A 14,656-nucleotide genomic window follows, 5' to 3' on the forward strand; every position below is an offset into this window, starting at 1 on the left:
TATTTTTGATTTTTAAAATATTTGCTTATTTGAAAAGGAGAATGACAGAGAGGGAGGACAAAACAGAGACAATGAGATTGACAGAGAGAGAGAGAGAAGGAGAGAGATAGAGAGAGAGAGAAAAATATCAATATTCTATTCACTGATACCTTCCCCAAACAGCCACAACAACCAAGTACATGCTAGGCTAACACTAAGAGCCAGAAACTCCATCCTGGTCTCCCACGTGGATGACAGGAGCCCAAGAAATTGGCACATCTTTTGCTGCTTTCCCAGCTGCCTTAGCAGGAAGCTGAATCCAAAGCAGAGCAGCTTGGGCTCCAACCAGCACTCTGGTGTGGGATGCAGCATTGCAAGTGGTGCCTTAACCTTCTGTGTAATAGCCCTGGCTCCCTGTGATTATTTTTTAATCAAAAAAGAAAATACCATATAGAGATTCTTTTTTTAAACTTTTATTTAATGAATATAAATTTCCAAAGTACAGCTTATGGATTACAATGGCACCCCCCCATAAGTTCCCTCCCACCCGCAACCCTCCCCTTTCCCTCTCCCTCCCCCCTTCCATTCACATCAAGATTCATTTTCAATTCTCTTTATATACAGAAGATCAGTTTAGCATACATTAAGTAAAGATTTCAACAGTTTGCACCCACATAGAAACACAAAGTGAAAAATACTGTTTGAGTACTAGTTATACAATTAATTCACCTAGTACAACACATTAAGGACAGAGATCCTACATGAGGAGTAAGTGCACAGTGACTCCTGTTGTAGACTTAACAAATTGACACTCTTGTTTATGGCCTCAGTAATCACCCTAGGCTCTTGTCATGAGTTGCCAAGGCTATGGAAGCCTTTGAGTTCACCAACTCTGATCATATTTAGACAAGGCCATGGTCAAAGTGGAAGTTCTCTCCTCCCTTCAGAGAAAGGTACCTCCTTCTTTGATGACCTGTTCTTTTCACTGGGATCCTGGGATCTCACTCATGGAGATCTTTCATTTAGTTGTTGTTGTTGTGGGTTTTTTTTTTTTTTTTTTTTTTGCCAGAGTGTTTTGGCTTTCTATGCCTGTAATACTCTTATGGGCTTTTCAGCCAGATCCGCGTGCCTTCAGCGCTGATTCTGAGGTCAGAGTGCTGTTTAGGACATCTGCCATTCTATGGGTCTGCTGTGTATCTCACTTCCCATGTTGGATTGTTCTCTCCCTTTTTTATTCTATCAGCTAGTATTTGCAGACACTAGTCTTGTTTATGTGATCCCTTTGGTTCTTAGTCCTATCATTATGATCAATTGTGAACAGAAATTGATCACTGGGACGAGTGAGATGGCATTGGTACATGCCACCTTGATGGGATTGAATTGGAATCCCCTGGTATGTTTCTAACTCTACCTTTTGGGGCAAGTCAGCTTGAGCATGTCCCGAATTGCACATCTCTTCCCGCTCTTGTTCCCACTCTTATATTTAACAGCAATCACTTTTCAGTTAAGTTTCAACACCTAAGAATAATTGTGTATTGATTATAGTATTCAACCAAAAGTATTAAGTAGAACAAACAATAAAAATACTAAAAGTGATAACGTATTAAGTTGTTCTTCAATAGTCAGTGCAAGGGCTGATCAAGTCACCGTTTCTCATAGTGTTCATTTCACTTTAACAGGTTTCCTTTTTGGTGCTCAGTTAGTTGTCACCTATAAAGGAGAACAAGTGGTATTTGTCCCTTTGGGACTGGCTTATTTCACTCAGCATAATACTTTCCAAATTCCTAACAGGGATCACTTTTGAGTTAAAATTTAAACAATTAAGAATAATTATGTGTTAATTACAGAGTTCAACCAATAATACTAGAACAAAAAAAATACTAAAATGGATAAAGTATTACACTGTACATCAACAGTCAGGACAAGAGCTGATCAAGTCACTGTTTCTCATATTGTCCATTTTATTTCAACAGGTTTCTGCTTAGGTGCTCAGTTAGTTGTTGCTGGTCAGGGAGAACATATGAAATCTTTAAAAAATGAACAATTTAAGTGGTGCAACAACATATAATCTTTTTTTCTTTCTCATTTAATACTACACAGGTGATATCTCTAGTCAGTGAGGTTGAAAAATGAGTATGGGAGGTTTTGATCTGCAGTCATTTAAAAACTCAGGCTGTCAAAGGCTCTGTTTTTGAACATGTGACTTTATAATATTTCTTGTGTGTTAGCATAAAGCCAAAGGAAGAGTGTGTGAGAAACATGAGAGTTTGCAGTATTGAATGATTTTCCTGATTTAGGACTGAAGGTGGAATATACCACTTCTGATTGCATCTTATGGATTGGAATTCAATTAAGCAACCACACATTTCTATAAGTGAAGCTGAGAAATGTAGTCCATGGGTATTCAACACATTCCCACTGACAACCCTACACTACTGAAGGATGAATATAAAATTATTAGTCAGCCACCTCTCTGTGCTATACATTTGTCAGACATTATCCATATCAGTTACATCCCATAGCCTATTGTTGCTGAGGATTGAAGCTGCTGGGCCCTGGTGTTTCACTCTGATGCAGGGAATATTCAATGTAACTCAAGACTGAGTACCTTTTTCTATTTTACATAAGGTAATATTGCAACTATTGACATTTATAAATAGTGGGAGTAGAAACCATACACAGTTGCTTTATCTCCTTGTCCAACCATCAAGAAAAATCCCCCAGAAATTCTTCTGGCTTCTAAATTCTTCAAGTGAGAAAGAGACACAAATATCTTTGTTCATATGTAGTTGTTTGTGCCTCACTTCATATTGCATGGCAACTGTTCCAATAAGTTTTTCATTGTATCCACTCAAGTGCACCTAGTTGGGGATTCAGGTTTATCTGGTTAGATAAGCATTGAAGCTAAATTATTTTGTTTCACTGGGTGACAGTCATGTAGGCACCCTCTGCCTTAAAACTGCAAACTCATAGGAGGAAGCATATGTTTAGCATGAAGCACATTATTTTCACATGGAATTGAGGCGTAGTAGGTTGTTTTTGTCAGGTACTGATGAGATCATTTCTAACATGCAAACTTTCAGATGCCAAACAAGGACTCACCCTGAAAGGATGACTTTCCAAGCAGTTTTCTTCTTCCTTCCTTCCTTCCTTCCTTCCTTCCTTCCTTCCTTCCTTCCTTCCTTCTTTCCTTCCTTCCTTCCTTCCTTCTTTCCTTCCTTCCTTCCTTCCTTCCTTCCTTCCTTCCTTCCTTCCTTCCTTCCCTTCCTCCCTACCTCCCCCCTTCTTTCTTTCTTTCTTTTTCTCTTTCTTTCTTTCTTTCTTTCTTTCTTTCTTTCTTTCTTTCTTTCTTTCTTTCTTTCTTTCTTTCTCTGTTTCTCTCTTTCTTTTTAAAGATTTATTTCTTTATTTGAAACTCAGAGTTACACAGAGAAAGGAGAGAGAGAGAGAGAGGTCTTCCATCTGCTGGTTCACTCCCCAATTGGCAGCCACAGCTGGAGCTGCACCGATCTGAAGTCAGGAGCCAGGATCCTACTCTAGGTCTCCCACACTGGTGCAGGTGCCCAAGTCCTTGGGCCATATTCTGCTTTCCCAGGCCATAGCAGAGACCTGGATCGGAAGTGGAGCAGCCAATACTCAAACCAGCGCCCAAACAGGATGCCAGCACTGTAGGCTGTGGGTTTAACTGCTACGCCATAGCACCAGCCCCCAAGGAGAGTTTTCTTAGGCTTGCTATTTTCTATTTAACACTAAAACTTTTTCGTTCTCTACCCTATGTTGTCCTCATTTCCAGTCTTCCTAAAGTCAGAATCAATTGACTGTCATACAAATTGCACTTGTTTACACCCCCAAATCCTTTACTATTTGCTTATGTACTAGGGGAAATATATGAATAAATCTGTTCTTAGTTATTCCTTTCAACTCTTGCTAAACTAGAGGAAACTACAAAACCCTCACACTAAATTTGTGACCAATGGACTGTACTGGCTGCCTGGAGATTATACTGAATTCTCTGAGTTTATTAGTTTTCAAGCTGTGGTGGCAAAACTCCGAGAAATAACAACCCCTGGAAACTTGCTAGAGATGAAGTTTTCAGCTTCACCCCAGACTGATTGATTCAGAAACTCTATAGTTTCAGCAATCTATGCTTCAGTAAACTCATTGGTTTCACCTGATGCATGCTAAAATTTGAGAACTATTGTTATTGACCATTCATCCTCACAATCTGTTAGACATTTATTTCATATGTCTTCCTCTGCAAATGAAATTTCTGATAACATTGCTACCACCTTCTTTCTCAGTGAATGGCCTTGATTTTTGTTTCACTAAGAAAATCGGTTTAGGAAAAAAATACTTTCCTGTGCTCCTTTTACTCAGACTTCTAATCTGTACCAATACTACCTACCTTTGCCCCACTACTATTAAAACTTGGCAGGATTCATATGTGCCCTGGATTCATCTTCTTAAAATATATCAATAATTCATTCTCTCTTTTTATCCCCCTCTCTCTTGCTCTTCTCAGTATTATCAATTTTCCCCTCCCATTGAGTCATTCCCTTTAGCATTCAAATGAGTAGTATTGTCTCTAAAATGTCACCTTGAACTTGATCTCTAACAACCTTTCTACGTGGTGAGAGACTTTAGAGCAAAACATTTGAAAAATGCACTTAATATCTGTAATCCTTTTCCTCCAATCCTGTGTTGCCCACTCTAACTAAAGTTCTTTCTGCTACTCCACAGAGACAGCTCTTGTTAAAAATATCAGTGATCTCTGCTCACCAAATACAGTAGTCAATTTTTAGTTCTCACGTTATCACAAGTCAATCAACTGTTTTTTCTAAAATGTCCTTTTTTGGACTTCTGAAATAATACTCTTTGCTGATTTTCTTCTCATTCCTTTGTTTATGATTCTCCTATTTCCTTCCCATTTTATACCTCTAAACGGTGTAATGTACCAAACTTCAGTACTGATATCAGTTTTCCATTACTCTTTCTCCCTAGAAAAGCTCATCCAAACTCATTACTTAAAATATCTTTTATAACTTTGATGACTCCAGAGTTTATATCTCATACTCACATCTCTCCAGGTCTTAACCAAACTTCCAACTTAGATCTATTTTGTGTATATATATGTATATACACATCTTAAATTTAACATGTTTGTAACCAGACTTTTAGCTTAGTGGATAAGATGTCCACATCCCATTTGGGAGTGCTGGGGATTGATTCTAAGTTCCAGCTCTTGAATCCAGCTTCCTGCCTTTGCATACTCTGGGAGGCATCTGTGATAACTCAAATATTTGGGTTTCTACTACCCATTGGAGACCAGGATTAAATTCCTGATTCATAGCTTTGGCTTGGCCCAGTTCTGACTGTTGTTGGCATCTGGGGAGAAAATAAGTAGATGGAAGTCCTCTGTTCATCTCCATCTATCTGTCTCTCTGCCTCTAAAATAAATAAATAACTTAAAAATTTACACAGTCTGAAAATAACTCCCAATTCTTTTTTTCTTTCCTCACCCATACTTTTTCCGCAATGTTCAACTCCATTTTGGTAAAAAGCAACTCTAGTAACCCATGCTGTAAATTTGGATTTATGGTTCACTCCTCTTTTTTTGGTCATATATCCTCATTCCAGTCACAATGGAATGTGAATCCATGATCATGTCAAATCGAATCCCTGATCATGTCAAATGTGAGCCTGTCAGATTTCCATTATCAATACAATTCTCTCCAGTTCCATGTTCATTAAGATAATGAAGTTTTTCCTTGAGGATATGGCTTCAAGCTTCCCACTTCTTTGAGAAGTGAGGGTTTGTCAATTCCTTTGGTGAGAAGGATGTAAGTAATGTGACATCATATCAGGTCTGAGATTAGGCCTCCTGAGAACTCGTGCCCTCTACTCTCACTCTTGGAACCCTGTCCAGCCAACAAATACATATGCTTTTGGCAGATTGCTGTATAATGAGAGACAAGTGGCCCATTGTCCCAGCTTAAAATCATTCATGAGTCAGAGAAGTAGATGAAAGCAACTTAGACTGGCCAGCCCCAACTGGACTACCAGCTAATTGTAGTGGCATATTATATCAGCCAGAGGATTTTGCTGAGCAAGGCTCAAATTAAAAGAAATTCCATTTTACCTACAGATTTATGAGCAACAGCAAACATATTTAAAGGTTTACTTATTTATTTGAAAGTCAGAGTTAAAGAGGACAAGGCAGAGAGAGAGAGAGAGAGAGAGAGAGAATCTTCCATCTGCTGGTTCACTCCCCAAATGGCACCAATGGCCAGGGCTGGGCCAGGCCAGGGCCAGGCCAAAGCCAGGGGCCAGGAGCTTCAATAAATTTTTCCCACATGGGTGTAGGGGACCAAGGACTTCGGCCATCTTCTGCTGCTTTCCCTGGTACATTAGCAGGGAGCTGGTTTGGAAATGGAGCAGCCAGGATTCAAATCAGTGCCTATATGGGATGCTGGCTCTGCAGGCTCCAGCTTTACCCACAATACCACAGGACTGGCCCCTGAATGCTTTAAGCCACTACGTTTTGAGGTGAAATAGCCAAATGATTCAGATTTATTTAGATTTTGTTCTATTATCTAGAATACTCCCCATATTTTCATATGATTTTGGACCATAGAAAGCCCTGCACCATACTGGTTCTAATACAAATAGGTATTTCCAGAGACTCTGCACTAATGAAATAACTTCACTATTTGCCCTCTGATTCTCCTTAGATGCTCACGTTCCTCCATAGCACTTACCATCTTTTGTGGCAGAGAGTGTCACGTGTTCAGTGAGAACTTGTTTTCTTTCTTTCTTTCTTTCTCTCTCTCTCTCTCTCTCTCTCTCTCTCTCTCTCTCTCTCTCTTTTTTTTTTTTTCCAGGCAGAGTTAAGACAGTGAGAGAGAGAGAGACGAGAGACAGAGAGACAGTTGTAGACAGTGAGAGAGAGATGGAGAGACAGGTCTTCCTTCCATTGGTTCACTCCCCTAATGGCCACCACGGCCAGTGCTACGCCAATCCGAAGCCAGGAGCCAGGTATTTCCTCCCAGTCTCCCATGCGGGTGCAGGACCCAAATACTTGGGCCATCCTCCACTGCACTCCCGGGCCACAGCAGAGAGCTGGAGTGGAAGAGGAGCAACCAGGACAGAATCTGACACCCCAACGGGAAATAGAACCTGGGGTGCCAGCTCCGCAGGCGGAGGATTAGCCAAGTGAGCCATGGCGCCGGCCCAATATTTTAGCATTTTAACCTAAAGGGAGACAAATTTTATTTCCTGTGGCTCCAGGGTTAACTAATATGGAGAGACAGAGGAAAAAATGTATATTACCAAATCTTATAGTTTAGTTTTCACATATTATTAACACTGAAAATGTTGTCTAATACCTTTCACTTAAAAACTTTCAATCTGAGGACCAAATAGAAGAAACATGATATTTTTATAAGATCAAATACCTTGTGTGGTATTGAAATCCCTGTTTTACCAATGGTAGAATTCAAATAATGATATCATTTTTCTTGTATTAGTGAGTAACTATACCTGCTGAAAGAGCTGATATTAGGAACCAATTTAGACTTACATGCATGTTTATGCATGTCTATCAGCAATACTATCTCCAGTGTATTTCAATGTAATTCTGTATTTCAATAGAAGAAACTACATCAATAAGGAGTTGTTTAGCAGCTTGTTGTCTCTTTTTACATATAATATAAACTATTAGAAACAATGCAATTGAAAATAAATACTATGGGAAAATGCAGTTAAATATCTTAGGACATTATAATTGGTTGCTTGTGTGAGTATATTTCATTTCATTGTAAGAACACTTCACATGAGCTCTACCATTTAATACATTTTGAAGTGCACACTGCACTATTGTTGACTATAGTTACAATATTATACAGTTGATCTCTGGAACTTTTTCATCTGTTTTGCTAAAGTCTTGCGCTCAATAATTAGTAACTCCCCATTTCTTCCTCTTCATGTGTTGAATGCATTTATTTTTCACCTGTCTCCCTGGTGCAATTCAAAAATTTGCTGAAGACATTTTATTTTTATGATTTTATAAGCATTGGCATATTATTTTTATTGCTGCATAATAATGGGTCATGTTTACATACCACATTTTCTTTAAATAGTCTTCCATCAACAAACACTTGGGTGGATTCCATACATTGGCTATGAAGAATAGTGCTACAGTGAACATGGGAGTGGTGCTATCTCTTTACTATGTTGATTTCAGTTCCTTTGGTCGTATTCCAGAAATAGGATTGCTGGATCACTTGGTAGTTCTATTTTTACTTTTTTAAAAACCTCCATACTGTCCTCCATAATGACGATACTATTTCTGCCAGCAGCATGTAACAATTCTCTTTCTACACATCCTCATCAGCATGTGTTTTTTTTTTTTTTTTTTTTTTTTGGTCTTTTTGGTAGTAGCCAATCTAACCTGAGATGATACCTCATTTTGGTTTCAATTTGCAATCCATGATGGCTAAGATATTAAGCATTTTCTCTTGCATTTGTTTTTCATTTGTATGTATTTTGGGAAATATCTATTCAAAGTATGCTATTTTAACTGAATTGGTTCTTATTTTGTTGATTTTTTTTCAGTTCCTAATATAATCTGCATACTAATACTATGTCAAATTAATAAGTTGCAAATATTTTCTCCCATTCTTTTGGTCGGCTCTTCACTCTGTTGATTGCTTCTTTTGATATACATAACATCTTGTTTGATATAATTGCATTTGTCTGTTACTTGTTTTTGATTTTCTTGGCCTGTGTTTTTGAGGTCTTATTCAAAAGGTGATTGACTATACCAGAGTCTTGAAGTCTTAATGTGTTTCTGCTATACTGTTTTCTTCAGCTAGTTTCATATTTTCATGTCTTACACTTATAGCTTTTAAAATCATTTTTCTTTTATTTAGAAGATAGAGAAACACACAGGTAGATGGCGGGGGTTGGGTGGGAGGAAGAGAGAAATATCTTCTAGACTCTGGTTCACTCCACAAATGCCCACAATAGACAGAGCTAGGCCAGGCCAAAGCTAAGACCCTGGAACTCAATCAAGGTCTTCCCTGATAACTAAGGTGTAGGTTAGCAGGAAATTATATCAGAAGCAGACCTGGGATTTGAGTGTAGCACTCTGACATGGTTCTGTTGTCAGTTCTTCCTTAAATGTTTGAGAATTTAACAGTGAAGCCACACAGTCTTGAGATTTTTTTGTTTGGAAACTTTTTATAATTGATTCAGTCTCAATACATGCTATTGGCTTGCTCAAGCTTTCTATGTCTTCCTATTTCAAGTTGCTTTTGAAACTTTTTTACATAATAAGAATTTTAAGACTTTTGGAAGACTCTTTATATGCATGAATTTTAATATTTTTGGAACCAAATCAGCTTATTTTTGGTTTTATTTTCCCACAAAATTTTTGAAGCTCTCTCATATTGCTTTATCATTCATTTAATAACAGCAATCTGAAAAAATTGGGTGTTGTGCATGTGGGCCATTTCTACTGCCTTCTCAGTTGCATTAGCATGAAACTGGATTGAAAACATGGCAGCCAGGTCATGAACCAGCATTCCGTTATGGGATGCTTGCCAACTAGCAGATTACCCTACTGAACCACAATGCTGGATCCTTGAGATTTTATTTTTGTTGGGTTGTTATTATGCAAGTCCTTAATGTTGGTTAGTTATACAGAAATATAATTAAGGTGCCTAGAATTCATATATCTGGGTACCAGAGTCTTCAATTCTGTATCAGATAGATAATGAGTACACAGATTCACAAACATATTTTTAGGACAATAGAAACACCTGGAATAACACATATGTCCAACCTTATATGTATTTTTAAATGCTTATTTATTTTAAGGTGTGTTTGAGTAGCTGAGACAGAGAGCTACAAAAAGAGACATCTTCCTTTTGCCAGTTTGTTTTCCGAGCACCTGAAATAGAAGGGGCTGGACCAGGCCAAAGCTAGGCTCCCTGAACTCTATCTGGTCTGTCACATAGGTACCAGCGAGCCAGAAATCTGGAATCAGAAGCAGAGCCAAGACTCAAACCCAGGCACTCTGATATGATACTTATGCATCCCAACTGATATTATCATACCTTCTCTAATAAATGCTTGCCTCCCATTCCTCCTGCCATTTTTTAGAAGGTGGTCCTTTCTAAAATGTGACATGGACCAGGTTTACAATTGAAGTCATTTGCTCACTGGATGACATCCTTCACATTGACTGGGAACTGCAAATCTGCTTGTGATGTCATACTAAGCACAATGGTAGGCCGGTGCCGCGGCTCAACAGGCTAATCCTCTGCCTAGCAGCGCCGGCGCACCAGGTTCTAGTCCCAGTCGGGGTGCCGGATTCTGTCCTGGTTGCCCCTCTTCCAGGACAGCTCTCTGCTATGGCCTGAGAGTGCAGTGGAGGATGGCCCAAGTCCTTGGGCCCTGCACCTGCATGGGATACCAGGATAAGTACCTGGCTCCTGCCTTCGGATCAGTGCGGTGCGCATTGGAGGGTGAACCAACGGCAAAGGAAGATCTTTCTCTCTGTCTCTCTCTCTCTCTCACTGTCCACTCTGCCTGTCAAAAAAAAAAAAAAAAAAAAAAGAACAATGGTAAAAATCACAAATAAACTTTCTCTTTTGACCCAATTCCATCCAGTTGCTAATTTTTTCACCACTTTTCTTGCTTACTAGTGATGGAAAAGTAGTGTACTTTCTGGGTATTACTCAGTAAATAAATGCAGGAAGTCCTTTTAAGATAATAGGAAACCAGAGATTGTCAATAGGCAGACATGAGAATCGTTTCAGTAGTCTTGGTCAATTACTAAAGGTCTGTCTTCTTACCACCAAAGGCTTAATCTCCATTTTGACTTTGCTAGATGCAATTTTGCAGGAAGTTGCTAAGTCCTTAATGATAGAGCAAGGACAAGAAAGAACAGTTGTTCAGACTCAGAGTCTGAAAAGCTCATTATAAACTGCAATACTATGTTTAGTGTTTTGTTTTGTTACCAATAACGTTTCAGTGAAAATAATAAATCTTTTCCTGGATAAGTAACAGATGGTTTAGACTGGAAAATTTGCCTTCAGTAAATCCATTAGAGAAAACAATCCCTCATGTATCAAAAAAGTAACAATGGATCAAATACTGAGATTTGTCCTAATCCCTCAGCATCTGGACTAGGAATGAATATCCTGATCCAATGCTATATTTTAAAAATTATCTTAGAGAAAATCTGTTGTGCATGTTACTTATAAAAAAAAAGTTTAGTTAGTTTCCCCTATGTCATGAAAAGCTGCTTTTGAATGCTGACCTGCTCTGTGAATTAAATACGTAGGTTATAGGTACACTTCTTCAGGTGTGACTTGATAATGGGAACAAAACCACAAGTGCAGGATCTTGAATGTTCTTAATTACAGACAATATTTTTGAATACATTTTAATTCTTTAAATTATATCTTAGGAAGGAGACTATGAAAATGAAAACTTTAATCTTGACATATAAATAAATTTAGCTGTTTATTTCATCCTATTAAAATCAATGGAAATTAAATAAAATAAAACACATCCTCTCTAAGAATTCTTGTATAAGAGTATTGTGATAGTCAACCTATCATTACATTTCCATTTGGCTCTGAGTTACATAAAATTCTAATACTATGTCTTATACTAATTATAGGTCAACATTTTTCATGTAAAGAATTTCTAAAGAAGGTTATCCAGAGCTGATAGTGTGAATTAACACTTCATCAGCGTCTTGGCATCCTCTGTCTTCCTACTTCACTAATTTTAGTCTGTGATCTTGACTGCCAGGATCACAGGATGATTGATGTGCATCCAGGAAACATTCCAGCTAAATTAGGCAGAAAATAAAGGACCAAAGGAAATAGGTTCTCCAAGGAGTATTTTGCATGACTAATCATAGCTACAAGAGAGTATTGAAATGTGTGGGTTTTACCTTTATTACCATTTTAGCACAGAAAGACAAGAAAATTCATTTGTCAATAATTTGAGAATTCCATGCAATGTCTTTGGTAGTTATTAATCAAAATACCATCTTTTTAATTAGAAGGGAATGAGTTATTTCAGAAATCAAATGAGTACTTAAGTGAAATAAAACTCCCTAGGAAATGTGGAAAAATTATTTTCATACTCTTAATAGATATGATAGTAATTTATGTCCTTGTATTTGCTTAGTTTAGTTTGTTCTTTATTTTAGAGCCTGATACCTATTATGGAATCATAATCACTAAATTGTTAGCTCCTCAGAGACAAAAATCATCATTATTCATCATTCTCTTTCTTCTAGCACATGGCATTGTTTAGGGCATTGATAGATATCTTAAAACACTGATTAAATGAAAAATATTTTAACTACTTTTTAAGAAAAACCTTTTAAAATGCTTATTTTCTTCTTCTTGAAAGGCAGAGAGCAGAGAGTGAGAAAGAGAGAAAGAGAGATAGGTCTTCCATTTGCTTATTCACTCCTCCAATGCCTGCAACAGCTAGGCCTGGGCCAGGTCACATGAATGCAATCCAGCACTTGAATCGTCATCTGCTACCTCCTACAATGCATTAGCAGCAGGCTGGATCAGAAGAGTAATAGGTGCTCTAAGTGCACTCTGATACTGTATATGGTGCCCCAAGAGGCAGTTTAGCCCGCAATGCAACAACACTTGCCCATTAACTAAATTATCCAAGAATACTTAGTTCGGGTGATTTCAATGAAGATTCTTATTAGTAAATCTATCATAATTTGGTTTTTAATTTCAGAAACTTCAGAAAACATGAGTAACTTTATCTTTACACTAAAATAACATTGAAATTTGCTTGTCGAGAATACTTCCTCCTGTCTTTTCACTCTATCCTGTCTGCTACTCAGTGTAGGCATAATGTCATATAAGCATAGTGTATGTTATTCACTATAAGCTTCCACAGAAATCTTGAGGTTGATTTCTGCCATCTTTTTTCATGTGCCTATCAAGATGATCTAACCAATCTCATTCACACTCCCAGGAAGGAATGAAAGGACAGTATTGATAATGTATATGAATGATATTGACTTTTTGAGATTTCGTTATTGTTGATAGCCCCTTATATACACTATTGAGAAACTGGTTTTTATCTTTACTACTAGTTGTGGAGGGTTAAACTTGTGATTATAAAGTAAATTGAAAGTATGTCATTGTAAAACTTAAAAATAAGGAAGGAAGGAGGAGGGGGGAAGGGGGGAGAGTAGGGTGAGAAGTATCATTATGCTTTTAAATGTATATGTGAAATATATGAAATTTGTTCCCCTTATAAATTTTTTGTTTCTATAAATAAAATAAGTTTTTATTTATATAAAAATTTAATGAGAAATATCAGGAATAATTTTTGACTTCAAAGTTCTAATAGGGTAGGTCACTGATAGGTTTTAAGAAAAGGATGAATAATATTTAGGAAACCTTAAGATGGTCATGTCACCTTAGAATCCCTTAGAAAGCATATATCTCGGCCGGCGCCGCGGCTCAATAGGCTAATCCTCTGCCTTGCGGCACTGGCACCCGGGTTCTAGTCCCGGTTGGGGAGCGGGATTCTGTCCTGGTTGCCCCTCTTCCAGGCCAGCTCTCTGCTGTGGCCGGGGAGTGCAGTGGAGGATGGCCCAAGTACTTGTGCCCTGCACCCCATGGGAGACCAGGATAAGTACCTGGCTCCTGCCATCGGATCAACGCGGTGCACCGGCTGCAGCGTGCTGGCCGCGGCAGCCATTAGAGGGTGAACCAACGGCAAAGGAAAACCTTTCTCTCTGTCTCTCTCTCTCTCCCTGTCCACTCTGCCTGTCAAAAATAAAAAATAAATAAATAAAAGAAACCGTATATCTCCACATTTAAATTCCTAAGAAAGATTTCCACTCTAAGCAATAAAAATTAACAACAAAGCTTTTGCTCCTATCAAAACTCCATGAAAATTCACCTTTCTCCACATCATTTTCAGCTTTTGTTAGTTATTTGACTTTTATTTTTGAAGATTTATTTATTTATTCGAAAGTCAGAGTTACACAGAGAGAGGAGAGGCAGAGTGAGAGAGAGAGTCTTCCATCTGATGGTTCACTCTCCAGATGGCCGCAATGTCTGGAACTGCGCTTATCTGAAGCCAGGAGCCAGAAGCTTCTTCTGGGTCTCCCACGTGGGTGCAGGGGCCCAAGGACTTGGGCCGTCTTCTACTGCTTTCCCAGGCTATAACAGAGAGCTGGAGGGGAAGTGGAGCAGCCGGATCTTGAACCAGTGCCCATATGGGATGCCGGTGCTTTAGGCCAAGCTGTTAACCCGCTGTGCCACAGCACCGGCCCCAGTTGTTTGACTTTTTAATAGCAGTTATAGCTGAGTGAGGTGATGTCTTATGGTGGTATTGATTTGCATTTCAGTGATGATTGGTGATGTTGAACATTTCTGGATACATCTTTCGGCCATTCGTATGTCTTCTTTGTGAAATGTCTATTTGAGTCTTTATATTTTAATTGAATTATTTGAGGTTTTGCTGTTGTGTAGATTTCCTTAGCAATTCTGAATGTTAATCCCTTGCCAGATGTATAGTTTCAAAATGGTTTCTTACATTTATGTAGGTTGTGCCTTAATTCTGTGGATTATTTCCTTTTTTAAACAGAAGACTTTTGGTTTGACAC

This window comes from Oryctolagus cuniculus, chromosome 2 (assembly GCF_964237555.1).
Source record: "Oryctolagus cuniculus chromosome 2, mOryCun1.1, whole genome shotgun sequence".
Lineage (NCBI taxonomy): Eukaryota > Metazoa > Chordata > Mammalia > Lagomorpha > Leporidae > Oryctolagus > Oryctolagus cuniculus.